Here is a 26,349-nt window from a genome sequence, read left to right as displayed (position 1 = left end):
GTTTCTTCATTGGCAAAATGGGAATATCCTAGTGCCCGTTGGCTGGGTGGTTACAGTGAATAAATAAGAAAGTGCACATAAAATTCTTAGTGCATTGCCTGGCACATAATGACAACTCAGTGAGGCTTAGCTTTCATCTCTATGATTTTCAGTATGCTGGTGACTATTATAAGAATGTCTATGTTTTATTGAAAAAAATCCACCTATGCCAGGCGTGGTGGCTCACACCTATAATCCCAGCACTTTGGGAGGCTGAGGTGGGCAGATCATCTGAGGTCAGGAGTTAGAGACCAGCCTGGCCAACATGGTGAAACTCCGTCTCTACTAAAAATTCAAAAATTAGCCAGGCATGGTGGTGTGTGCCTGTAGTCCCAACTGCTAGGGAGGCTGAGGCAGGAGAATTGCTAGAACCTGGAAGGGGGAGGTTTCAGAAAAGAAAAGAAAGAAAGAAATCCACCTGTAATATTTTTCTTCCAGCATTCATAAACTCACTCCTGTATCCTCTGGAGCGTATTAGGTGTTTTTGGTGCCAAGAGTGACCAAGAGCAGACCAGGAGGCCTCCATCGGCCCCACTCCCGGTTGGCTCTGGCCTCATAGTCTGAGTCCACAGGTTCCAAGGCCCCTTGGGTGTTCTACTGGACAGAGGTGCCCAACCCCCTTCCCTGAGACATGGCCTTTGGCTAGGGCCACTACTCACACCTGAGATCACCTTCAGCAGGAGAGCAAGGCCCTCTGTAGAAAGTCCTATTCCCTCAAAACCCCTTTTAATCCACAGGCTGGGAGATAAATGTTCACTCTCATTAAAGTGTGAGGGTCTCAAGAGACAAATGATATTCACGTGAAGCATGACATGTGTAGGAGACCTCCTGCCAGTCCTTGCCTTGGTACAGATTTAAGCATCAGTTAGTTAGTCCAGCATTTCCCAAACTTCATTTCTTAGAACCAAAATTCTGCAGGATTTTTTTTTTTAAACAAAAGCTTTCTTTAGCCAAATATGTTTGAGAAAATCTGAGTTAAGCAGATGTATAGGTATATAGAGATTTTTAGAGATAGGGTCTCACTCTGCCACCCAGGCTGGAGTGCTCTGGTGCCATCATAGCTCACCGTAACCTTGAAGTCCTAAGCTCAAATGATCCTCCCACCTCAGCCTCTGGAGTAGCTGGGACAACAGGTGCCCTTTCTCTCTAAGCTAAATTTTTAAAAATTTTGTGTAGAGATGAGGTCTTGCTGTGTTGTACACACTGGGCTCCTCCTGGGCTTAAGTGATCCTCCTGCCTTGGCCTCCCACAGCACCGGGATTACAGTCATGAGCCACTGTGCCCAGCCCTTGAGTTAAGTGGATATCTTGACTATAGCATCTTATAGTGCATTTAATATACTAATGGGTATTATGAATCTCTGAGCTATGAGTGAGATGACAAATGTAGGAAGTAGTATCTCTCAAAGTCATTTGGCCACAGAACTCATGTTACCAGGAGCACCTAGAGTGATTGGTGCATTGTGGAACCTTCACTAGGAAAGACTTAACTATCTTTTCCCAGCTCTCCTGGTTTCCTCTACCTTTTCCTTGGCTAGTCTCTCTGGCTGTAGGCCTGACCCCAGTTACTCTTTTTTGTGTGTGCTGTTCTGTCATGAGCACAGGCTGAGTTCTTGTTGGTCTTCATTCTTGCGATTTGGGGAAAGGAGGGTTCTCTTCATCAATCAGATTCTCAGGGTTACCCCTTGAAGTCTGGGCAGCTGTTGCCTTTGAGTATAACTGATGTTTGTCTTGCTCATGCTCACACAGATGCCCAGGATCATATCTCTCCATCCTAGGTCTGCAGAGCCTTCCACACCTCTGAGCTTAGTCCATGCTTTCAGTCTCTAATTCACTGTTCTTTTCCAAAAGGCATGCATTTTGTTACTATTATTAAAAGTCTGCCTCCTACTGCTGCCAGTTACATAGTTCTCAACGGGAATTCATATATCATTTTGCATCTTCTCAGATGTTCTTAATTTAGGAGCCATTGTTTATTGTCAAATATTTATTACTCTGTCTTCCACAATTAAAGCTGAATGCTAGCTGGGCATGGTGGCTCATGCCTGTAATCCTAGCATTCTCGGAGGCCGAGTCCAGTGAATTGCTTGAACCCAAGAGTTCAAGGCCAACCTGGGCAATGTGGCAAAATCTTGTCTCTACAAAAATTAGCTGGGTATGGTGGTGAGCGCCTGTAGGTCCCAGTTACTTGCGGGGCTGAGGTGGGAGGATCACTTTAGCCCAGGAGATCGAGGCTGCAGTGAGCTGTGATGGTGCCACTGCACTCCAGCCTGGGTAACAGAGCAAAACCCTATCTCAAAAAATAAATAAAATGAAGTTGAATGCTGAAGACCCAATATCCCCAACTTCACAATAATCTAGGGGAGGCTATTTATTTACCGTTTTGCTCCAGAATACCAGAGACCAAACTCTAAAACACTGAGCTCCCTTTTGCTTCTTTAGTGTTATACATTTTGATGCCAAGGGCTGCTAAGAAGGAACACTCTCCGATGAAGCAAGGGGAGAAACTATTAGAACTACTTCTTCTTTTCTTTTTTTTTTTTTCTAGAGACAAGGTCTGGCTCTATCACCCAGGCTGTAAGGCTGGAATGCAGTGGTGCAATCGTGGCTCACTGTAACTTCTGCCTCCCAGATTCAAGCCATCCTTCCACCTCAGCCACCCAAGTAGCTGAGACTACAGGTGTGCATCAAGGCATACAGGGTAGTCTCAGGGCATCACCATGCCCAACTAATTTTTGTATTTTTTGTAGAGATGGGGTTTCTCCATGTTGCCCAGGCTGGCCTCAAACTCGTGAGCTCAAGCGATCCACCTGCCTTGGTCTCCCAAAGTGCTGGGATTGCAGGCATGAGCCATTGTACCTGGCCTATAATTTTTTTAAAAAAAAATTTATTTGAAACAAGAAATCTGGTTTTACTTGTGTTTAATATTGAGTTGATGCTAGCTAGTGTCTGCCTCCCTTGGTCTATGCATCAGTCATTCGTGCATTAGAGAGGCACAGAGATGCTGGGAACCCTACATCTTGGAGGGCTTGACACTGGCATCCTCACTGGCTGAGTCAGTTTCAACATACTACAACAAATTTGCAATTTATGCGTGACAGATATTATCAATGTTATAAAAACAATCCTTTAAATAAAATATTTATAATACTTTGCAATGATGTACAAGTGACCGTGGAAATTTTTTGTACAACACAGAGGTCTACTGCTTATGGAAACATAATTAATCATTTTTCTTTTAAAAGAACCATCATTCTCAGTAAACTATCGCAAGGACAAAAAACCAAACACCGCATGTTCTCACTCATAGGTGGGAATTGAACAATGAGAACTCATGGACACAGGAAGGGGAACATCACGCTCCGGGGACTATTGTGGGGTGGGGGGAGGGGGGAGGGACAGCATTAGGAGATACACCTAATGCTAAATGACGAGTTAATGGGTGCAGGAAATCAACATGGCACATGGATACATATGTAACAAACCTGCACATTGTGCACATGTACCCTAAAACCCTAAAGTATAATAAAAAAAAAAAAAAAAAAAAAAGAACCAAAATGTTCCACATTTGCTGACCTTTTCAGTTCCGACAAGCAGCTGTCAGAGTATGCCACTTTGTTGGTAACTTTGAAAACATAAACACTTAATCTTTCCCTCCAATATAAAGGTAATACATTCACAATGGGTAAGAAAGTAAGTACTTTCAGATGGATTTATGGCATGGGGAGATCATTTGGGGAGAAAAAAATGTTTGGAAATATTTTTATCATTATGTGATTTTGTTGCCGATAATGAGTAAATGTGACACTTTAAAAATTCATATCTTAAAACTTTTAAAACTTGGAAACAGAATCTTCTACCTGCTTAAAAATATTCCAAATGAAGAGTTTCAGAGAATTTTGACCCCTTTGTTAAAAAATACAAAAATTCAGCACCCTCCGATTAGTTCCAAGAGCCGATTGACATCAGAGAAGATGGAAATCTACTAGCTGAATTTCAACAACAGTCTTCACATAATTGGTGTATGAGACTGAAAAAAAAAATCTTGATTTATTCAGCACAGCCAACAATGCACTTTTTTGTATCTCTGTGTCTATGTGAGGTATCCTTTTCAGTTATGACAGCCATTAAAACAAAGTATGGAAATAAATTGAACCTTAGACCTTAGAGCCTTGTATCACTAAGTGCTAAACGAATGTATTAAACAATAATAAAATCAATTCTAGCACATCACTCTTACCATTATAATAATTTTCTTGGGGATAGTAAAATGTTTTGTATCACTCATTTATAAAATCAGATACAAATTAAGATGCTATTTTATCTTTATCTCACTTCATTTCCTGATTTTCTAAAGGTTTGATAGTGCTATGATGCTAATGAGCAGAACATATATATTATTTATTAATAAATTATTTATAAATAAATATATGTGCATTGTAGGTGATGCTCAAAGAATTTTTTACTATGAAGTGTACAGTGAAAATCAGTTACAGACCTCTGGCTATTGGAGTATGTAAACTTGCAGCTTCTTTATAAATTAACTTTACCTCAATTGCTGAATTTCACTTTTCCATTACCTTCTAAAACAATCTCCTTTGTACCAAGAGTTTGTTGTGTAAACTTAGTTCAAAGTCTGTAGAACCCACGGTGCAAAGGAGTAGGTAAAGTGGATGTGGTCAGTTTCTATTTCTTGGTAATTTACCCAATGCCTTCTAGACTTTTCTGTTCTTTTCTTGAAGAACAGATGGAAGATTCTGAGAGTCACTATAGGAATTTGAGATGGTGCTGACAGATATGAAATCCCCAGACAGGCAAACAGCATTATCAAGGCTATGGCCATTAATTCTGGCAGGGAAGATTCTTGTATAAATATGGCCAGAATGACTGTGGAGCTTGACAGCAGTTTTCACGGATATGAATCTGTCAGTATAGGGTTTGTCTTTTCTCATTATGTCTCCCATTTCTCATTCATTTCTCCCTTCTTCTCATTTAATTTCCATTCTTTCCTTTATCCTCTCCACTATTTTTGGTGTTTCTCCCACCTTCTTCCTTATTTTTATCTCAATCTCTCAATCTCTTGTCTCATTCTTTTTCTCCATGTTCACCTTCCGTTCTCCCAGCCTCTGAGGAGGGAGGGGGAGCTGGAATACGGTCAAGCCAGTGTTTTTCAAACTGCTGGTCATGATACATTAGTGGGTCAAGAAATCAATTTAGTGGGTCATGAAATCAATTTAAAGGGTCATGACCAGAATTTTTTTTTAATGGAATAGAATAAAGTCGAATAGAATAGTGGCCATCAAACATAGTAGGGATAACTACTATTTGTGAAACTATACATGGGCATGTATGTATGCCCTGAATTGCAATGTAAAACATATCTTTTCCATGTGTCATGGTCAAAATGAAAGTCACTAACCTAGGGAGGAATGCCTTGTGTAAACTGGCAATATGTTGACTTCAGCTTTGGGCATCTGGCTCCCATCTCAAGCCATGCTAATGTCATCATCTCTCCCTCCACTAGTTTTAAAGTGATTTCTCAACCTCAACAACTTGCCTTCTACAGTTATTTGTTGACAGTTTACTGCGGGTGGCAGTGGAGTAGCAGGTGAAGGATTAAACATAGAGTAAAGCTAACTGGATTCAAGTTCTTGACTTGTGAGACCTTGACTTCCAAGTCTCAATTTTCTCTCTTTTTTTCTTCACTGAGACAGAATCTCACTCTGTCGCCCAGACTGAGTGCAGTGGTATGATTATGGCCCACTGCAGCCTTAACCCCACTGGGCTCAAGCAACCCTCCCACCTCAGCCTCCCAAGTAGCTGAGAACTACAGGTGCATAGCACCATGCCTGGCTATTTTTTGTTTTAAATTTTTGGTAGAAATAGGGTCCCACTATGTTGCCCAGGCTGGTCTCAAACTCCTGAACTCAAGTGATCCTTCCACCTTGGCATCCCAAAGTGTGTGAGCCACCATGCCCAGCCTTAATTTTCTCATGTGTAGAGCAGATCAATTCTTTCCAACCTGTCACTATGTTAAGGCACACACGGAAAATGAATGTATTTGTGTGGCTAGCCCAAGTGATGGAAGTCCTCTAATGACCAGAGGGAATGAGGTATTTTCCAGCTGCCCCAATGGCTGAAAGTTTCACTTTGGTGGCACACCTTGGCCCATCACAGTGTGCACCACTCATCAGTCAGGAAGCACTTTCCAGATGACCACAATGGACTCTGTAGGTCTAGAAATCTTTGTCCCTGTAACTTTGTGCATATGTCTTCGTGCTGGAACATCCAGAGATGCACAAGACAAGCTCTGTACCCTCTGGGAGCTTACTATTCAGTCACTGTTGTCACCACCTGCAGTTTGCAAGAGATACAATGTGGTACAGAGCCAGCTGAGTCACGATCAACCTTCCTTTGCAGTGGCCTCTCCTTGCCTGAAGCCCTGACATGTGAAAGTTTCTTTTCTCTCCTTGGGAGCTGAACGCAACCCCTGAATTGCCTTGCAATCTTGATATTTCTTCATTATAGACATAAACCTCAGGCAAATCAAGATGAGAGGGACAGACTCCAATGGTTCTCCAAATACCAGATTCTGCTGCATTCACCGTGTGCACCGAAGGGGAAAAAACTAATTACTACCTTTCTAAAGAGCTGAACATGGGTGGATATGCCCTTGATAGTGGCCAGCAGATATGCTTCTTGCAAACCATTCTCCCCATGCAGCTGCTGGCAAGTCTCTCTCCCAGGGCCTTCGCTGCCCTGAGGACCCCTGCCTCGGGCCATTAGTGAAGAGGCTGGTCATTATTAACTAGTTGGCATTGACTGATGACACGAAGGCTTTTTGTGGCCACGCATGGACTGGTGTAGGCACTTAGTTGACCCTTGGAATTTGGAGTTTATTCTGCCATGAAAACAAAGAAATAAAGAAATGAACAGAAGCCTCCCATAGTTAGACATACTGGTTAGAGGCAGCCCAACAGGCTGGGCTGCCCCATCCAGAAGAATCTGCCTCCCAGTCCCTTGTCTCAGACTCTGGCACAGCTCCTCCTCAGGCCTATGAAATGAGAAGGGAGATTCTTTCCCTTTTACTGCCCTCTGAAGCCTCTTGCCATGCAAAAAGATAGTGTCTGTGCAATATCTTGCACACTGGAGAAAATTCTGAGATTCAGGTTGTATGTAAGGGACCATTTCTTGACGCGTGTTCATAGAACAGATTGTATGTTATTTGGCCACAGGAACTTTCTGCATAGAAAATAACTCTTTTCACATGTTCTGCATTTGTGGACTTTGTCAGATCATATTTGACATTTTTAAAAAGTGAGGCACACTTATTATTAATTGATGTCACTTTAACTCAATTCAACAGGCACTTATTGTTCACCCAGTAGAGAGGCTGGCAAGCGACAATCCCAATCTGATCAACCACCTGGTTTTGGAAGTAAAGTAGTATTGGAACTTGGTCACACCCATTCATTTACATGTGTGGTCTACGGTTGCTTTGGCCGCAACAGCAGAGTTGCATAGTTGAGACAGAGACCATATGGCCTCTGCAAAGTCTAAAATATATATGCTATTTGGCCTTTCTTAGAAAACAGTGTGGTTTCTCCTGCCCTCCTAGGTGTTAAGCCTCAAGGTCACACAGAAGAAAAGTGGTAAGAACCAAACAAGTCTACGGCAAGGTCCTTGTCCTCAGAAAGGTTGCAGGTTTATTGGAGAGAAGAGTCTGAAACACAAAGCATAAACCGCCAACAGTTTCTCATTTTCTGGGCAGCCACATGGTGTGTGTCCTCCCTCCTGAGCCTCTGCTTTCCTCCTGCCATCTGTTCAGGACACCGTGGGACTCATCTGCCCGGGGAAATCCTGTGCGTGATTCAAAGGCTGTGTCCTATACTGAGTCATCCTCACACTCATCCTCCAGACTGCACTCTCCTTCAGGGCAGACACCAGGGCTTATAATTGGCTTGCAGCCCTCACAGGACCTGCATGGTGGTTGGTACTGTGCAGATACTCATAAGCATCTGGTGCATTTAAATGAATCTTCACACTGATTTAGGGAAGGTGGGAGGAACTTACATGAAATGCCCCTTTCTTCACCAGTTAAAAAAAATTCCCAATTGGAGCCTGGGTCAAACTCCTGAGATCCAGCTTCCCCCACTTAAGCCACAGTGCCAAGGATTCCCTGAATAAGTAAACCATTCTAGTAACTGACTTCTAAGCAACCCAGTGTTTCCGGAGAATGTCCAGACAAAAATGTTTGCCTTCTAGGAAAAAGGGGCCAAGTGACTCCTTCCTCTTCTGCTTCCTCACTAATAACTTCTCAATCCTACCATCTTACAAAAGAAAATTTTTAAAAAATCAAAATGAGAACAATAATTTTATGTGACAGGAGTATTTATATGGCTGTTCTCCCCATGATGAATCCATCTAGGGGCTCAGCACCTCCCCCAGATGCCAATTCATAAATCAGAAAATGCTATTACCCACTGGCCATAAAAACAGAGCCCACCCCCAACACAGAGGACTCATTTCAGAAGCAGCAGCCCCATTTCCAGGGCAGAAATGAGTTCAGAAAATCTACCTGGCTGTCTAGAGAGAGGAAAAAATGTCTTTTCTTTGATAAATAATCAGTCTTTTCTTCCTCTCCATCCTTTTTCCCCTAGAAATATGTAGAGTTAATGGCACGGATATATGCCATTCCACAGAAATAATAATAACAGGGCTAACCAGATTGCAGCAGGGCAAAGGGGAAGAGTGGGAATGGCAAGAAGCCTGCGGATTTCTGGGGAAACCTTTTCTATTAACTTAAATGCAGTTCATGAATAAGCTGCTTAGGGATGACTCAGGGAGAGCCCTGCTTTCTGGGCACTCCTCCTGCAGGCACCCATCAACAACAGGCAGGGCGCCAAGGGAAAGGGTGGGGAAGGAGGGGGTCATTGGAGAAAAGGCTGGGAGTAGGAGGAAGTCGCTGGGTTTGCTTGTGATTCCACTAATGATATTCTGTACTTTATTTTCTATCTCAATGGGTGTGTGTTGGAAGCGGGAGGAGACAGAGAGCTGAAAGAGAAGAAAAGAGGAGACAGAATGAGAAGGAAGGTGGCAGGAAAACTCTTCTGGGGGTGTGAACAATTTTAGAAAGTCCCCACTCATATTCCTTTGACAGAGTGGAGAGGCAGCAGTGGACCAAAGAGGCTATGCTCATGCATTTACATAGCTTACATTCTGGAGGGGACTGGGGATAGACAATAAACATAGCAGAGAATAAATAACCAAGACAGCTTCTTCCAGCAATAAGTGCTATAATGGAATAACACAGTCACATGATAGAGAGAAACTGGGACCACGGGTTGCAGGGAGGGGCCAATTCAGACTAGGTGGCCCAGGAAGCTCTTTCTGCATAAATGAAATGAGAGCTGGCCACCAGACATCTTCAAAGAGAACACTCTAGACAGAGGGAACAGCAACGGAAAAGACTCGGAAGCAAGATGCACTTGGCATATGCAAATAACAAAATATAGTCACTGCAGAGAGGGAAAATGGGAGCAAAAGAAAGCCCATGCTGACGTGCATGAGAGTCACATGTCACATGCATGGGGGTGACAGCCCTGGAATCACTCCAATAGAGCTAGAGGAGTGCTAGACCCAGGTGCTGGCGACTCATTTCCATCTAATCCATCCAGAATAGCAGCAATCAGGGAGTCATGCAAAAGGAGAGGTCCCTTGCCCCTTTGTTTGTTTCTGGGACTGGCCTTTCTCTGTGATAAAACAGCAACAGTATGAGAGCTGATAGTTATAGCGTGCTTAGTATAACGTGATCCTGGCAATGTTTGGGTGGTTTTTGGTTTCGGTCTTTTGCCAGCTTTACTGAGGTATAATGTGCATCTGATCACCAATTTTAAGTGTCTGGTTTTATGATGGTGATGAAATAGTTCTGGATGTTGATTGTGGTGGTGGTTTCATGAAACTAGACATGTAATAAAATGATATAGAACTATATCCTCATTTTAAAGAAATGTCCATTTCTTGATTTGATAGTATACTATGATTTTGTAAAATATAACCATTGGGGGAAGCTGGGTATAGGGTACATGGAACATCTCTGTACTATCTTTACAACTTCCTGCCGTTCTATAACTGCTTCAAAATAAAAAGATTTTAAACAAGTAGAAGACAAAATCAAGATTTTTAAATGTGAAAGAAAAGAGGAAAAATCTTTAATTATGTTACAATAATAATTATAGAGAAGAGTCACTACTGAATACAAAATTGTGGGCAACAGTTTGAGGAGAAACTGGGTATTTGCATAGTCTCAAAGTATTGACCGTGAATATTTATTAGCTACAAAGGGAAAATAATAACTTTATAGTGTAGAAACCTGGCAGAAACCATCTTAACCAAATGATCAAAGTTAATATCATCAGTAACAAGACTTGACAACATCATGACAATTTGATATGATGCACTGAGGCTGGGTGCTATGGCTCTCACCTGTAATCCCAACACTTTGGGAGGCTAAAGTAGGAGGATAGTTGAGGCCAGGAGTTCAAGACCAGCCTGGGTGACATTGTGAGACTCCCATCTCTTAAAAAAAAAAAAAAAAAAAAAAAAAAAGGATGCACTGAGAAGGGCATAATATCATTTCTGTGGTATTCGTGCCAAAAATATATAACTCATTCTAATCATGTGAAAACCTCAGACAATCCCAAATTGACAGATATTCTACAAAATTACTAACTAGTACTCATCAAAAGTGTCAAAGTCGTAAAGACGATGAAGGATTGAGGACTTGGTAGAAATGAGAGATGATGAGGTTACAAAGGAGTTATAACAAGTAAATGGAATGGGGGACCCTGGAAAAGAATAAGAAATTAAATAGAAGAACTGGTGAAATCAGAATAAGGCCTAGAGCTTAGGTCGTGATATTGTACCAATGTCAATATCCTGGTTTTGAGCATAGGACATGGTTATATATGCTCTTAACATTAGGAAAAGCTGGGGGAAGGGGATATAGAAGCTCTTTCTACTATTTGTGCAACTTTTTTGTAAGTCCAAAATTATTTCAAAATCAATAGGTCTTAAAATAGAAATATATATATATATATATATAAGTGTAATTACCACTACACTTATGATATAAACGTTGCCATCACTCTCCACAATTCTTTTATGCCCCTTTGCTGTCAGTCTTCTCTCCCTGTCTCCAACACCTGGAAATCACAGACCTGTATTCTGTCACCATATTTTTGCCTTTTCTAGAATTTCCTAGAAATGGAATTATACAATACATAGTCTTTTGTATTGGCTTCTTTCACTCAACACGTGCTTTTAACATTTATCCATGTTGTTGCCCCTTTTTTTTTTTTTTTTTTACTGCTGAGTAGTATTCTATGGCATGGGTGAACCTCAGCATACCCATTCACCAACTGAATGATATTTGAGCTGTTTCCAGTTCAAATTATAAATAAAGCTCCTATAAACACTCTCACCCAGGTTTTTACATGAGCATAAATTCTCATTTCCTCAAGTGAGACTTCTGGACTTTAGTTGCTGCTTAAAGCCCCTTCAGTACTTTAAAAGCTGGAGGCTGTCTCTTTCCATTTTTTATTTTTGTAGATAGATGAGAGCTAGTGTTACAGAGTTATTCCCATTTTATAAACAGAGGGAAACAAGCTGAAGTCTCATAGCAAGTTGTGGCTATGGAGAGGAAACTCATCTAGGGAGTCCTAGGTTCTCAGTCAACACTATGGCCATCAGCTTCCCTGATCTACCTCCCCTCTCCTCTTTGCCTCTAAGCAGAATTACCATGCAGCATAATACTATCCCAGCAGATAACTAAGTGAGGATCTTGCTGTTCATCAATATAGCTTCCCTTATATTCTAGAATCAAGGTCAGAAGAAAAGTTGAGCAGTACATAGTTGAGGTCAGTCAGCAAAGCTGGGTGCAATTCTCAAGGTTGAAATAGCCTATAATGTTATGATTCTGGAGACAAAGTGATGGGAGGTGTGTGTGTGTGTGTGTGTGTGTGTGTGTGTGTGTGTACAAAACCAATGAGGCATCAATTAAAGGGTTCCAGTTCCAAACAAAGAGTTTCCAGTGTGAGCTTAGTGTATTATATTTTCCCCCAATGTTAGGTTCCAATGCTTCCACTTTCAACAATTCTGGAAACACAGACATCACTCAGAGTGGATGACATCTGCTCCACGAAGATAAAGGCTATGTAGGGATCATCTTCATGACCGTTTTATGATTGCTCCATACAGGCAAATGCATTTGTTCAATTATTCATTTGTCAAACATTTGATGAATACCTACTAGGTAGTAGATATGGCTTTAGGAAAGAGAGTTGCAGAGTTAAATAAAACACAGCCTGCCCTTCAAAGCATTCATGATTATTGAAAGCTGACATGCAAAGACATAAATGACAACATAATGAGTTAAGTGTGACAACCGAAGTGAATACATTATGGAGTGGTAACATGGAGAATGAGCGATGAAGAAGGTTCTTAAGGAGGCCAAATATGAGCTGGGTTTCAAGGATGAATAGGATTTTGCTGAGAAAACCAGAGAGAAAAAGGACATTTCAGCAGAAGGAACAGCATTACAAAGTCATAGGAAACTTTGAAACATTACTGTGTCTTAAGGGAAGCTATAAGAAGTGTAATGTTGCTGGGACATAAATTGAGATGAGAGAATGGCAAAGACTGAAGAGTTGGGCAAAAATTGTATCATATTGTATCCTAGTATCATACTAAAAGAACCCCTGGATTTTACTCTATAAACAAAAGACACCAACTGATTTGATTTAAGCAGGAATGAAACTGTGCAAGACTTGATTGTCAAACAGATCAAACAGATCATTCTGGTGACAAAATAGTGAATAAATAAAAACTAGGAAATCCAGGGCTAGGGAGACCAAGCAAGAAGTTTTTGTGATCCACTGCCAGGGGCTTATTTAATTTAATCTTCACAGCAGTGCTTATAAAAATTAATTGTTTTTATTTCCGTTTTACAGATGAGAAACTGACAAGTTTGTAATGTACTTGTAAAGCCGTGATTTGAATAGCTCCATCAAAATTAAGGTCCTGATTTAAGGCTGTAGAAATAGAGACAAAGGTATAAGTTAAGAGGTATTGAGGAGGTTAAATAGCATTGATGATAACAGAATGCAGGGAAGCCTGAAGGACATAAGAGGTGTTTGTGATGATTCCTGGAGTTCTTGGCCATTAGAAATTAGTTGTATGTAATGTAGAAATTAGATGCACTGACTCAAGTGAGAAATGCAGAAGAAAAACCTACCTAAATCCTCATGTGTTTCTCCTCCTGGTAACAAGTATCTTCCACCTGTGCTCTGATCCCTCCTTCCTTCAAGCATACAGACTTTCTGTCCAAATTTTCAAAATCTTGTGTTTCTTCCTATCATCTGTTTTCTCACCTCTACCTTCAATCAAACTCAAGTTTTATTTTTCTCTTCTAAACTACAGCTTTGTTTCTTTCCTTTACCACCACATAATTTGAGTCTGTAGTTTAGAGTTTCTACTCTCATTTTTTCACCTCTAACTCTTTCCTCAACCCTCTGTAATCTGGTTTTTCCAATGAAGCTACTCTTTTAAAAAGGTAGCCTGTGACCTCCTGTTGACCACATCCCATGGTCTCTGTTGAATTCTGATCCTCTTTGACCTCTGCTTGATAGTTACATCCATCATTTCGTGACAGTGGTGTTGACCTTGGCTTCTTTGTACATAGAACTCTGATTATCAGAAATTCAACATGGATTATTTGACCATTTTAAAAGGCAGTGCAGAAATGGACTTCTGTACCAAAGTGGTGCCTCAGCCTCTGGAAATATTTCCTTTGTTGCTTTCCCAAATAAAGCTATGTACCAGTCACCACTGGGGTGGAGGGAGGGGACATTGTCAGGTATGTTTCTTTTTTTTTCCCTAAGTGACTAAAGTTCCTTGTTTCCCCATCTATTTATTTGATGTCTTTGATAGCAGTGTAAGGTTTTATTGTGATGGTCATGGTTTTTAGACATCCAGATGAATAACTTAGTATATTAAGATGAGATAGGATAGAATAGGATAAGCTTCAAAAATTCAGGAACTTTAACACATAACATTTTATTTCTCTTTCATTCAAAGTTTACTATGGATCTGACAGATCTTCCAAGGAGGATCCTTTCCAGATGGTCACTTAGGAATTTAGGCTAATTCCCTCTTGTGGCTCTTCTGTCTCAAACGTGGTCAATATTATTGTTGCTGTGGGGGGAGAAGAGCTGAATGGTCACACAGTGACTTCAGTCTTTTGGTGCAGCAGTTATACATTTCACTTTCACGTACATTTCACTAGATAGTCATATGGCCTCACATAACTGCAAGGGGATAGGGAAGCTCCATTTCTATGTGTCTCGGAAAAAAATAAGAACCAGATATAAGTGAGTACTACTCATTTCCACTGCATTGAAAAGTTTCAAAAAACATTTTTCCATAGTTCTCTAGTGACGGAACAAGTACTCTTTTAGCTTTATATTGGTCATAGATGGTTGAGCAGCAACTCTACTCAGAGCCAGGAGAAAACATTCATTCATATTGTGTAGGCACTTTAAATGATAAAATTCTTCGGTTCTGTATTTCAGCATCAGAACTTGAGGACAGCTCCTCCACACTGTAAAGGATTCTGCCTGTACATCAGGTTTATTAGCAGTACTGATTTCCTGAATTTTCTTAGAGGTATTGACATATATACAGCATAAAATATTGCAATTAAAATACTTCTTGCTCTCATTCCTCTATCCCACAAATTTGAGCAACTTCTTTGATGAGCAGGGACAGAATGTCAAAATGCCATCCTAAGTGGTTGTCAAGTCTATCTAAATTTTAAGTAACAACCTTTACTTTCTGAACTTATGAGGCTGCACTGCCTTTCACCCTAATGAAACTGCGAAGTAATTTTGGAATCATAGGGGAAAGTCTGGCTCTAGCCCTGAGGGGATATATTGAATAACTTGTTTCGTGCTGACCTCAATCGGTCTATAATTTCTAGACTTTTTAAGGTATTGTCTGTGAATCTCTCCCTCTCTCTGGGTTCTTATTTGGAAACTATTCCTGTGGTAGATATAACTTAAGGAGTCACAGGCACGGCAATTATTGCTAAAAGAAATTCACATGTGGCAGCTCTCTCCATATGTGGTATGGAAATTAATAAGCATTTATTTTATGGCAAAATAAAAATAAAACCGTAGGTAGGGCTATGTCCTTGTTTCTTCATATATACATGTCTCTTTACATATAGTGGTTTCTCTCCAAGTAAGCATTTAGGACGATGAGTTTAGTTCTTAGAAACCTGAGGGTGAACCGAATGGATTCTGAGCATGCTGGTGTTTTTTATTATTCCTGTCAACCCCTCAAGCACGTTTCTTTGTGATTTCCCATTAAAAGTAGGAGTCTCAGCACTGACTTCCCATAATGTACTAGGGACAGCTCCCTCTCCCCTCTGCAGGACTCCCTGTTTGCCTCATTCCTTTCTCTTCTCTCTAGCAATAGCAATATCAGACATCCCAGCAGCGCGTTCCTGTTCATCCAAACCTGGCAGCCACTCAGGGAAAAGGACAACAAAATGAAGCCACATTCCCAGAAAAAGATAAAAATAAAATAAAACCTGCAGAGGGATATGTTTTTGGAAGGGCAACTGTTGGCAGAAAAAAAAGGTCTTTTTTTGGCAGAAAAAAAAAATTAATGTGTCAGAGTCCCACCACTGGGTCAGCTTTTTGTTATTTCTACAATAGGATTGCATCTGCACCTTCAGATCCTGCTGGCCATTTCAGACATGCCTAACCTGTCATGAAAACACTGCCCAGTTCTGAAGAGAGCTGATGTGGTGTCCCATGCCACTCTAGGCATCATGAGCAGCGTCCTTTCACTCTCATCTGATCTGTAATGTTTGCTCACTGGTCTGGTGGAACTGTGGGGAAGGCTGTCGTGGGAGAGGGGATGGTGGCGGGGGAGGCAGGGGGTCTGTAGGACCTCTTTCTGCTCAAATTTGCTGTGAACCTAAAACTGCTCTAAAAAATAGTCTATTCAAAAATAGTAAGTTAGAAAACAGGCAGTATACTACTCTTTTATCATTCCCTTAATGAATACACCTACGTTCAAATGTCCTTCCTTGCTCTCATACACCCAAATCTGACATGTCCAGGGCACACGGAAGAAGGGGAAGGAGCAGAGCTGCCACCAGTACTGGGGCAGCTGCAAAGGTTGAGGGACCCAATGTGGAGAGCCAGAGGTGGGGGAGGACGCATGTGTCCAGTGTCATCTGGACACATTCCAAATATTAAGACCAGAAGCTAATAGAATAATAATACTTTGTTTTTACATAGCCCCCCCTTTTGGAGGTATTCCAAGTGCCTTGACAACTGAGACTCTTACCAGCCCTAAATGAAGTACTACCCTGTCCCCTTGCTCGAAACAGGGACAGCTGAAACATCAGTAAGTGGGACTCAGGAAAGGTGACATGATACTCCTTCCCCACATCACACATTCACCAGGAAGGCCAGCAGTTGACATGCCACAAACATTCCTTGGTCAACTGAGGAAGAAACAGATGCTATCCAAGAAAAGAGGGCTGAGATCTGTCATCCAGGAAGCCTGGCAGCCTTCCTCCTCCTGGAGGCACCAGCAGTCTGAGATGTCATGTGGGAGTAGATTAGTCCATAGGCACCTACGCTGTTCACATGAAGCATTTAGCTCTCTCTCTCTCTTAGCAGCCTGTGGGGTGATCCCCTCTGCTCCTATGTAAATAAGACCCATGCCCCTTCCCGCCAGCCACACTCCAACTAGCCTTGCTTCAGGTAATTTTTCATAAGTGTTTCATGAGCAGACCAGTGATCCAAACAAAATTTCAAACTCATGGTGAAACTGGATGAGGGTAAAATAAAGAATTGCACAGAGTGGGCAGAAAGCCAGTCTTATATTTGGGAATGAGGAAAGTGAGGCCAAGGAGGAAACTGTCATGCATGGTATTTCCATGGTGCTGTAGTTTCACTGTCTGATACTTTAAAGCAAAGGAGCTAGGGGTAAGCATAAAGTAGTTTTACCTGCATGCATTCCCCTGTGTAATAAATTCCTTTCTTAAGAGACCAGTGCAATCATGACAGGTTAGGGAGCTCTATGCCAGCCACGTTGTATCTCAAGGCCCTGCAAACCATGGAGTGGCACTAGAGGCTGGCAAGTTCATAAATAACTCTCCCAGTCGATTGCATTTTTAATCACGGTGTGCACCATGATCACTAATGGCACTTGCTTACGGGACAAAGCCCCAGTATTTATCTTGTTTTAATTATATTAGAAAGCAGTGATATTCAATTAACCAACTAATCAAGCAAGCCAATCAATACTGGTCCTGGCAGGATTCTCCATTGCCTGGCTTATTGTTCTGGGTGGCAGTGCGTGCATTAGAGTCAGATGGAGTTAACTCTTGATGGCCAAGATCCTGCTGCTAAGAAGCAGACAGGAGCAAGGAAGCCAGAATTCAGCTCTCAGACATGGGCAGAAACCCCACGGGTTCTTTCCTTTGCTTTATTATGGTGAGGACTTGCAACAGCCTCCATTTGGTTTGAGGCGTTATTTGTTCTACATAGTGTGCTTGTTTTCCAAATACATATAAAAAACCATTTCCTTCATTCTGAGGATTGAAGAGCTGAGATTCCATGTCATATAAGAAGCCAATGGCAAAGCTCTAAGTTTTGAGCTGAGAATCTAAATACCATGAGAGGATGGCTTGATGTTTCCAAGGATTGCCATGTGGTTCCCAGCTCCATCATGTAGCTTAACAGCAGTGGATCACCCTGGAAAGCCTCTACCAAGACTATTTGGGGCATATGTGTCTAGACTCATGATAAGCTGGAAGATGTACTAAGTCAAGGTCAGAGCTGCTCTAGGGCTGAGGGCTCTGTGAGCTGGGCCCACCCCTCTCCCCATTCACATGTGTCCAAGGACACCTGGCTTTGAGACTGTGTGGTTGGTTGTCCAAGGATTGGAAGTGGTTGTTGACTAGAGAGGAAAGTGTTCCCCTTGGGCTATGCTCATTATTCTTCATCCTCATTAGGATCCTCCTACAGACACACCTGAACATAAACACTCACATAACAACTCCACTTCCCAAGGTGAACTGATGACTGAAATTTCCTCAGGGTTTCCTAGTTACCTGATTATTTTTCCTGACTTATGAGGCAAGAGGTAGTGTGGAATTTGCTCCTGAATGCTCCTTACTTGGGTGGTTATGTATTCATCAGACCCCAAGCCTTGCAACAGTTTCAGGAATTCCCACCCTTCACAAAGCTGAAGGTCTCAACTGGAATCTCTGTAGGTGGTCTGCTGCTAGATGAGGATGGCATTAGAAAGGGAGAAACTATCCAGATAAGTGGGATTCAAGGATGCCCACCATTAGCTCACAACTCCCTAGCAGGTAGCATGGCCCATACACAAGATTAATCCCTTTGAAGCCCAGTCACTTTATCCAAAGGGGAAGTAGTTCTGTTTGATGACCAGACTGTACCCTAGAAATGTCTTTTCAAATGTATTAAAGCTCTAAGGCACCCTTGGATGGAAAGTAGAAATCACTTGGTGAAGCCAGGTCAATGCTTATGCAGAAGGACAGTAAGTATGTTGCTGGTTGGAGAAACCACCCAAGTTCTCAAGCCCTTGCACCTCTGTGGGCAGGTGACTCCCTGCTACTTCAGATAAGCAAGACTCAAAACCTAATTCCTGAAGTGCAGCTGTCTGAATCCAAGTGAATATGTGGAAAAAATGAGACATTTCACAGAGAGATAGATTAAAAGGAAAAGAATCTTAAGACTGCCATAGTTTCCAAACATTTGATGAGTTTCAATTCATTAAGAGGTTCATATGCTTGTTAATTTCATAAGAGCAAATGGGGCCCTAATGTCAGACAACAATCAGTAATTTGAAGGGGGTGAAAAAGAATAAGAAGTAAAACAGTCATTACCTAGCACAATGTTTAATCAAAATACACCAGGAACTTTCAACTTCACAGTAATGTTTTAAAAGGTTGGAGATTTCAAATGCACACAGTCTTTGACTCTGGCTGGCAGGCTGGAAAAATGGACATACTTGTGATAATTGATGGTGATGGATTTTTAAAATTCGGCTCCTTACTCTCCCCACCACACCCAAACACACAGACACATACACCACACATATACACACACTCTTACCCCAAACCTTCTCTTTTTCCCTAGAGCTGGATTCAGTTTGGGTTCCAGCCCAGTGAACATAGGGAAACAAGGCTTTATCATGGGATTTGATGTCTGCAGAGCCACACATTGGTACTGAGTCAACTTTTTCTTGATTCTGAGCCATTTTAGAGCTCCTCTTTTCTAATGACTTTTTCTTATTCCCACCCATCCCTTTTCATGTTATAGTTAGGACCTGTGTGACCATGTGGTTTGTGGATTCCCCAAGCCCTTTGGGACCCCCATCCTGCACTGGCTACTGACTTCTAGATGACTGCCCAGAATGTTAGTGCCCATGTGTGTGGCTGGCGGGGTCATAGTGCATGGTACCTGCAGCTGAGCCCTGTCCTGTTCTTCAGGGACTACCCAGGTTCACATGTGTATCTGCTAGGGTCTGTATACACTCGCTTCTGCTACACAAGGTATTCAGTTTGAGATTCAGAGATTCATAAATACCTAGGAAGGACCCCACTGATCTTGTCTGCCTGCTCAGTTCTTTGCCCAGGACTGAAAATGACCCCAGTCCTGTCTTCTTGCTATTCTCCTGCCACCTGGTCCTTCCCATACACACCCTTCGTATTGCTACCCTATTCCTAATTGTTTGATTCATGATGCCAATTGACCATTCGATTGAATGAATGAATAATGGTTCTAAAGGCTTCTCTTCAACTTTTAAGGTGCTGCATTGCCTGACCAATATAGTACAGTACTTAGCCTGGGATAGACACTCAACAGATGCTTGATAATTGGTAAACAAAATAGTGTTTTTGAAAGTATGGAAACAACCTGTTTTGATCTAGGTGCTTCAGAATAGTTTTGAAACCTGGACAATCAGGCAGGACCCAGCTGACCCCAAAGCACAATTCAAACTCAACACTCAGAGTTTCTCAAAGTTATGAACCTGGTATATGGTGTGGTTGGGACTCAAACCCAGGTCTCTTCAGGGCTCTTCCCACTCACTATATCTAATTGCTTCCTGTGGCCTGCCATTGCTTGTTGCATTTGTCGTTGTTTAAAAGCTGATTTTATCTACTTCTGGGATCAAGTTTCTCTATTAGCATTAAAAGGGACAGACAGGGCTGGGTGCAGTGTCTCACGCCTGTAATCCCAGCCCTTTGGGAGGCCGAGGCAGATCACTTGAGGTCAGGAATCTGAGACCAGCCTGGCCAACTTGGTGAAACCCCATCTCTACTAAAAATACAAGAATTAGCTGGGTGTGGTGGCAGGCGCCTGTAATCCCAGCTACTCAGGAGGCTGAGGCAGGAGGATCACTTGAGCCCAGGAGGCGGCAGTTGCAGTGAGCCGAGATCGCGCCATTGCACTCCAGGCTGAGCAACACAGTGAGACTCTGTCTAAAAAAAGAAAAAGAAAAAAAAAAAAAAGCGGCGATGACAGATAGTATTTCCCAGAGCCAAATGACGCCCAAAGAGTAGGTGGGGTAGCTCAGGGCATGAGGAGCCCAGCGTGGCCTGTGATTTAGGTGGTGTTATAAACCCAGCTCGCCCTGTGTAGAGCAGAAGTAGCAGAGGGGCCACAAAAGCAAGCACTGCCTACTTTTAAGTGTCTCTGCAAATCAGGGCATATGAGGCCTCATTTGCAGAAAAAGAAGTGTGAAGTCTAAGTTGGGGAAATTCAAGGTCAAAGCCAGGTTTGGACCGAATTATTTGCTACTACTCCCCAAGCTCCACTCCAGACAGTTGACCCCACAATAATTTCTGGGCCCTGTGGGCTGCATCTCCCTAAAGATAAAAGCCATTTTAGTACCTGCTGCAGAGAAAGTAGAGGGAGCAAACTCCAGGGGAGAGGGTTCTGATGGGATATGGATTCCTTCATAGCAATTACCACAAGCACCAGAGCTTTCAATTTAATTAAACCAATTCTTCAGCTTTGGGATCCATCTCTGGGTTCAGTTGCTTTTCTTCTTTCTTTTCATTCTTTCTTTTTTATAATGTTCTTGCTTCTTCAGTCTTGTATCTGAGTGCAGCAGGATATCTGAAATAATGACGAGCAGGTGAACAAAAAAGGAAAAATGATTTCTCTTCTGGCGCCTTAATGGAAGGCAGTGAAAGAACTGAATCAAGAAGTTAATATTTACTATCATTTATGCACCCTAGAAAGCTTGATACAGGCGAACTCTAAATTATCTTTGCTAATGGTGCAGTGGTAGCAAATGAAATGATGCCATGGATCTGTTTAGTGCTTGCTATTTCCCAAGTGATTTTCCACACAATCTCTCATTGAACCTACCCAGCAATTCCTTGAAGTTGGCACCATTATCTCGTGTGACAGATGAGAAAGGTTAAATGACTTCTCAAAAATCACCCAGCCGATATGTGGCAGTCAGCTCTCAAATCCAGGTCTTTTGATTTTGAGTCCAGGGCTCCATAAACAATCCTAAAATCTCATATGGAGTGTTACTTTTAGTTTTCTCTCCCACAAAATCAATGCACACAATGGATAATTTGCTAGGTTTTAAGTGTCAGCTCTGCTCCATCTTCCAACTATGGGTAAAGGCTTCCAAACCAGAACTAGTGTGTGACAAGGTCTCAGAATAACCCAGGTAGGGTTTCTTACCCCTACTTTACAATGAAGAAACTGAGGTCCAGAGGCACTCATAACTCAGCCCAGGCAAGTCTCTAGTAAACAGTAGGCTGCTGCCCCAGCCTGCTCTGATGGAGTGCCATGGGGCTGCTGGCTTGCAGGGTGGAAGTGCTGCATATGCCTGCCTCTTGGGTAAGCCTGTGCAGGGTGGTGGTGAGTGTGGATGGCATGGCCAGAACACATTTGGCATGGCCAGTCCTGCAGTCCCCACCCCACTGGTGGTGGGCCAGCCACGCCAGGTTCCTTTCCACAGAAGTTCCCATTTTGCATCTCTGCCAACTAGATGGATGTGAGGGAGAACAGGAAAGCTGTGGATACTGAGGGGAGAAGCTCAGCCTCCCTCTCTCATATGGACTTGTGCTTTCCTCAGTGGTCCTGTGCAGGCTGCCTGGATGTAAGGCTCAGGGGTCCAGACTCAACAAAAAGCACTGGAAGCTTACGAGGGGTCACATGCCATAAAGGAAGTGAGACTTCGACCCCACTAGTAAAAGGAACTGGTTCCACTGAGCCACCCGCTATTTGTGGCTTCCCGTCCCCAGCTCCATCCAAACCTTGGGTTGTGGTGTTATGCAGAGTTGTGTGAACTTGAACCACTGACCTTAGGGAGTCATGAACAACAAGTGTTCTCTAGGGACTGGCAGTCCGCTGATGTTTTGACCCCTTAGACCCAGTTTCTCTGCCTTCCTCCCCAGCCTCCCCACTGAGCTCAAGCCAGCAGAGGAGCTCTCCCTTCCCCAGAAATACCATCCAAAGCAGATGGTTCCTTTCTTCTTAGTGCACGCAAGGAATAAGCCTAACAACAATATTAATTGATCAGTTAATTAATTTAAAAGTCTCATTGCCATGGGAACCTGACATATACATAACACTGTGCTGTCTCCTCGTAAGTGGGCTGGGAGAGGCAGGCTCATCCCATTTGTCTGTGCCACCAGCTCTTTCCTACCTGCAGCCATGGGACCACCTTGAAGGACAGTCTTACTCCCCTCTTTACCCCCTCCATGGAAAGGGGAAAAAGCCCATCAAGGTTTGCTGTCAAGGGTCTACTGAAAATCAAGTTACAACCAGCACAATGTGTTTCAGAGCATCTGGGCTCCAATCCATCAGCCCAGGATATCATTAATAATCCACAGCCTAATGACGGAGATGAATATTGGAGCAGGGAGCAGAGGGGTTGCGGCCCCCAAGCAGCAAGGCAGAGGGAGAGAGTGACTTATAAGCTTGGTTCCAGGTGTAACCTCCTCCCTACCACCAAGCCGGGCCAGAATGATTTATTGATACAGTAAATGGATTTTTATAATTAAAATTGATTTTCAGTTTTAGCCTGGTCTGGAAGGGCTGGGTCAAGTTCAAGAAGGGAAAGGGGGGCAACCCGGGGAAAGGAAGGGAAGTGTACTCTCAATTTCCCATATATCTTGGATTATTAGAGCAGGAAGGAGCCTCTCATTTTACAGGTGAGAAAACAGCAGCCCTGAGAGGTTGATCTATTTGGTCAACCTCTGCTAGTGAGGTAAGGCAGAGCTGAGATTGGTTTTGGGTCTCCTGGATCTCTGAGATACACTCATTTCCCTGGGACTGTTGTGTGTAGGTGCTCACAAAGCCACAGTATACTGTTGTGTAGGTTGCTCACTGCACAAGGACTCCTCACCAAGGGGCTGAGTAGGGGCTGAAATCTAACCATGTCTTGTGCACTAGGGCAGAGTGGCTGCTACCCAGAGGATGTGCTCAGAGGCACCATCTGGAACTGTTTCTTTTAGTGGACTGCTCGAGGCTGGCCAGCAGCTGCCCGGGTCCTGAAGGGCTGTGCCCATCTGACCCACTCCCATCATTCAGTGCCTGGAGGCTATGCTGGGGATGTTTATTGACAGCCCCTGGTGGGCTTTGCTGCAGACAGTGGAAATACCTTGGGGTGTAGCGTGTCCAGCCCAGCGTCATTCATCAGGCAGAGAACTGGTGACACTGGCAGCAGCAGACACTAATTGATAAATAGTGTGGGTGTATCTGCATTTTCATGCACAGATGGGCCTGGGCACATCTGGATTGCGCTGGTGCTGCTGGCACTCCCACATGTGTACACACTGCTCTTGTTCAGTCCCTGCAGGAAAAGCACAGCTAGGAGAAAAAAAGTGAGTTCGTGTCCATTGCCAAATTTCACTGAGTAGCCTTTTTCTGTTCCAGCCCACCGCAGGCATCGCAGCCACAGGGCTTTGCATCCTCCTCAACCTCTGGCTCTCCACATTGGGTCCCTCAGCCTTTGCAGCAGCCCCAGTACTGGTGGCAGTTCTGCTCCTTCCCCTTCTTCCACGTCCCCTGGGCATGTCAGATTTGGCTGTATGAGAGCAAGGAAGGACATTTGAATGTAGGTGTATTCATTAAAGGAATGATAAAAGAGTAGTATACTGCCTGTTTTATAACTTACTATTTTTGAATAGACTATTTTTTAGAGCAGTTTTAGGTTCACAGCAAATTTGAGCAGAAAGAGGTCCTATAAACCCCCTGCCTCCTCCCACTGTCCACCCACAGCCTTCCCCATTATCAACATTCCCAACCAGTGTGGTCCCTTTGTTACAATCAATAAACCTACATTGACATATCATTATCACTCAGAGTCCACAGTTTTTGGTAGGGCTCACTCTGGGGTTACATCCTATGGGTTTGGACAAATGTGTAATGACAGGTATCTACCATTATGATATCATACAGAAGAGTTTCACTGCCCTAAAAATCCTCTGTGCTCTGCCCATTCATCCCTCTCCACTCCCCCAACCCTGTCCAACCCCTGAAAACCACTGATCTTTTTTTTTTAATTTTTATTTTAGGTTCAACACATATATGTGCAGGTTTGTTGCATGGGTAAATCACGTGTAGCTGAAGTTTGGTGTACAAATGATCCCATCACCCAGGTAGTGAGCATAGTACCAGATAGATAGTTTTTCAACCCTCAGCCCCCTTTCATCCTCCCCACTCTAGTAGTCCCTAGTGTCTGTTGTTCCCATCTTTATATTCCCATGTGTGCTCACTGTTTAGTTCTCACCTATTAGTGAGAACATACAGTATTTGGTTTTCTGTTCCTGCATTAATTTGCTTAGGATAATGGCCTCCAGTTGCATCCATGTTGCTGTAAAAAGCATGATCTCCTTCTTTATTATGGGTGCATAGTACTCCATGGTATCTATATACCACATTTTATTTATCCAGTCTTCTGTTGATGGGCATCCAGGTTGATTCCATGTCTTTGCTATTGTGAGTAGTACTTCGATAAACATACGAGTGCAGGTCTTTTTGGTAGAACAATTTATTTTTCTTTGGGTTGATACCTAGTAATGGGATTGCTAGGTTGAATGGTAGTTCTGTTTAAAGTTTTTTGAGAAATCTCCAAACTTTTCCACAGGGGCTGAACTAATTTACACTCCCACCAATAGTGCATCCGTGTCTTTTTTTCTCCACAACCTTACCATCTGTTATTTTTTGTCTTTTTAATAATAGCCTTTCTGACAGGTATGAGATTATACCTCATTGAACCACAGATCTTTCTACCATCTCCATAGTTTTTGCCTTTTGCAGGTCATATAGTTGGAATCACACAATGTAGGCTTTTCAGATTGGCTTCTTTCATTTAATAATATGCATTTTAGGTTCCTCCATATCTCCTCATGGCTTGATAGCCCATTTCTTCTTAGAACTGAATAATATTCCATTGTCTGGATGTACCGCACCATTTATTTATCCATCGCCTACTGAAGGGCATCTTGTTTGCTTCCAAGTGTTGGCAATTATGAATAACATTGCTATAAACATCTGTGTACAGGTCTCATTTGGTGGGTAGTGGATGGACCACCCCTCACTATAGAAGAACCAAGATGCACAAAGGCTTCAGTGAGTCCAGTCTGGCTGGAGGGCCTTGGGAATGCACACCTTATCCCACAGGTGCCAAGCCCTGGAGGTTTGAAGGGAATACCATGGGCTAGTTTTCTTTTGCTTTTCTTTTTTTTTTTTTTTTTTTTTTTTTGAGTTGGAGTTTTGCTCTTGTTGTCCAGGCTGGAGTGCAGTGGCATGATCTTGGCTCACTGCAACCTCTGCCTCCTGGGTTCATGTGATTATCCTGCCTCAGCCTCCCAAGCAGCTGGGATTATAGGTGCGTGCCACCACATCCAGCTAGATGGGCTGGTTTTCTAAGCCCTGATCTCTGAGTGATCTTCCCAGCTGTACTGAGGAATAAGTCTGAGCCTGCACACTCTCTGTAGATGGAGGGTCCATCCAAGCTTTCTGTGCTATTCATTTAGGGTACCCTAAGAACTCTAAACCCCGAAGTGGCTCAATACTGTCTGCTAGGGATAGAGGAGGGACCTCTTTAGAAGCTAAGTCACCAAGAGATGTAAAGAATGCTCCCAGCTCTTTGTTTTTGTAATTATGAGTAGATTACCGTGGCACACAAGCAATAAATTAGGGCAACAGTACCAATAAGCACA

General features: G+C 42.8%; 1 protein-coding gene and 1 long non-coding RNA gene across 3 annotated transcripts in view; one reads left to right on the top strand and one right to left on the bottom strand.

Moving 5' to 3' along the window:
- PLXNA4 (plexin A4) overlaps positions 1–26,349 on the top strand; it is a 457,179-nt gene that overhangs the window by 295,226 nt on the left and 135,604 nt on the right. The window lies entirely within an intron of this gene.
- LOC129485022 (uncharacterized) lies at positions 19,346–24,506 on the bottom strand. Its single transcript, XR_008658597.2, has 3 exons — positions 24,465–24,506; positions 23,784–23,992; positions 19,346–21,274 (listed from the first exon to the last, which is right to left on the bottom strand). It is a non-coding gene; the product is annotated as an uncharacterized lncRNA (long non-coding RNA).

The sequence above is a fragment of the Symphalangus syndactylus genome, chromosome 6 (genome assembly GCF_028878055.3).
Source record: "Symphalangus syndactylus isolate Jambi chromosome 6, NHGRI_mSymSyn1-v2.1_pri, whole genome shotgun sequence".
NCBI lineage: Eukaryota > Metazoa > Chordata > Mammalia > Primates > Hylobatidae > Symphalangus > Symphalangus syndactylus.
The sequence above is the reverse complement of the archived record's forward strand: the minus strand, read 5'-3'. Positions and strand labels throughout refer to the sequence as shown.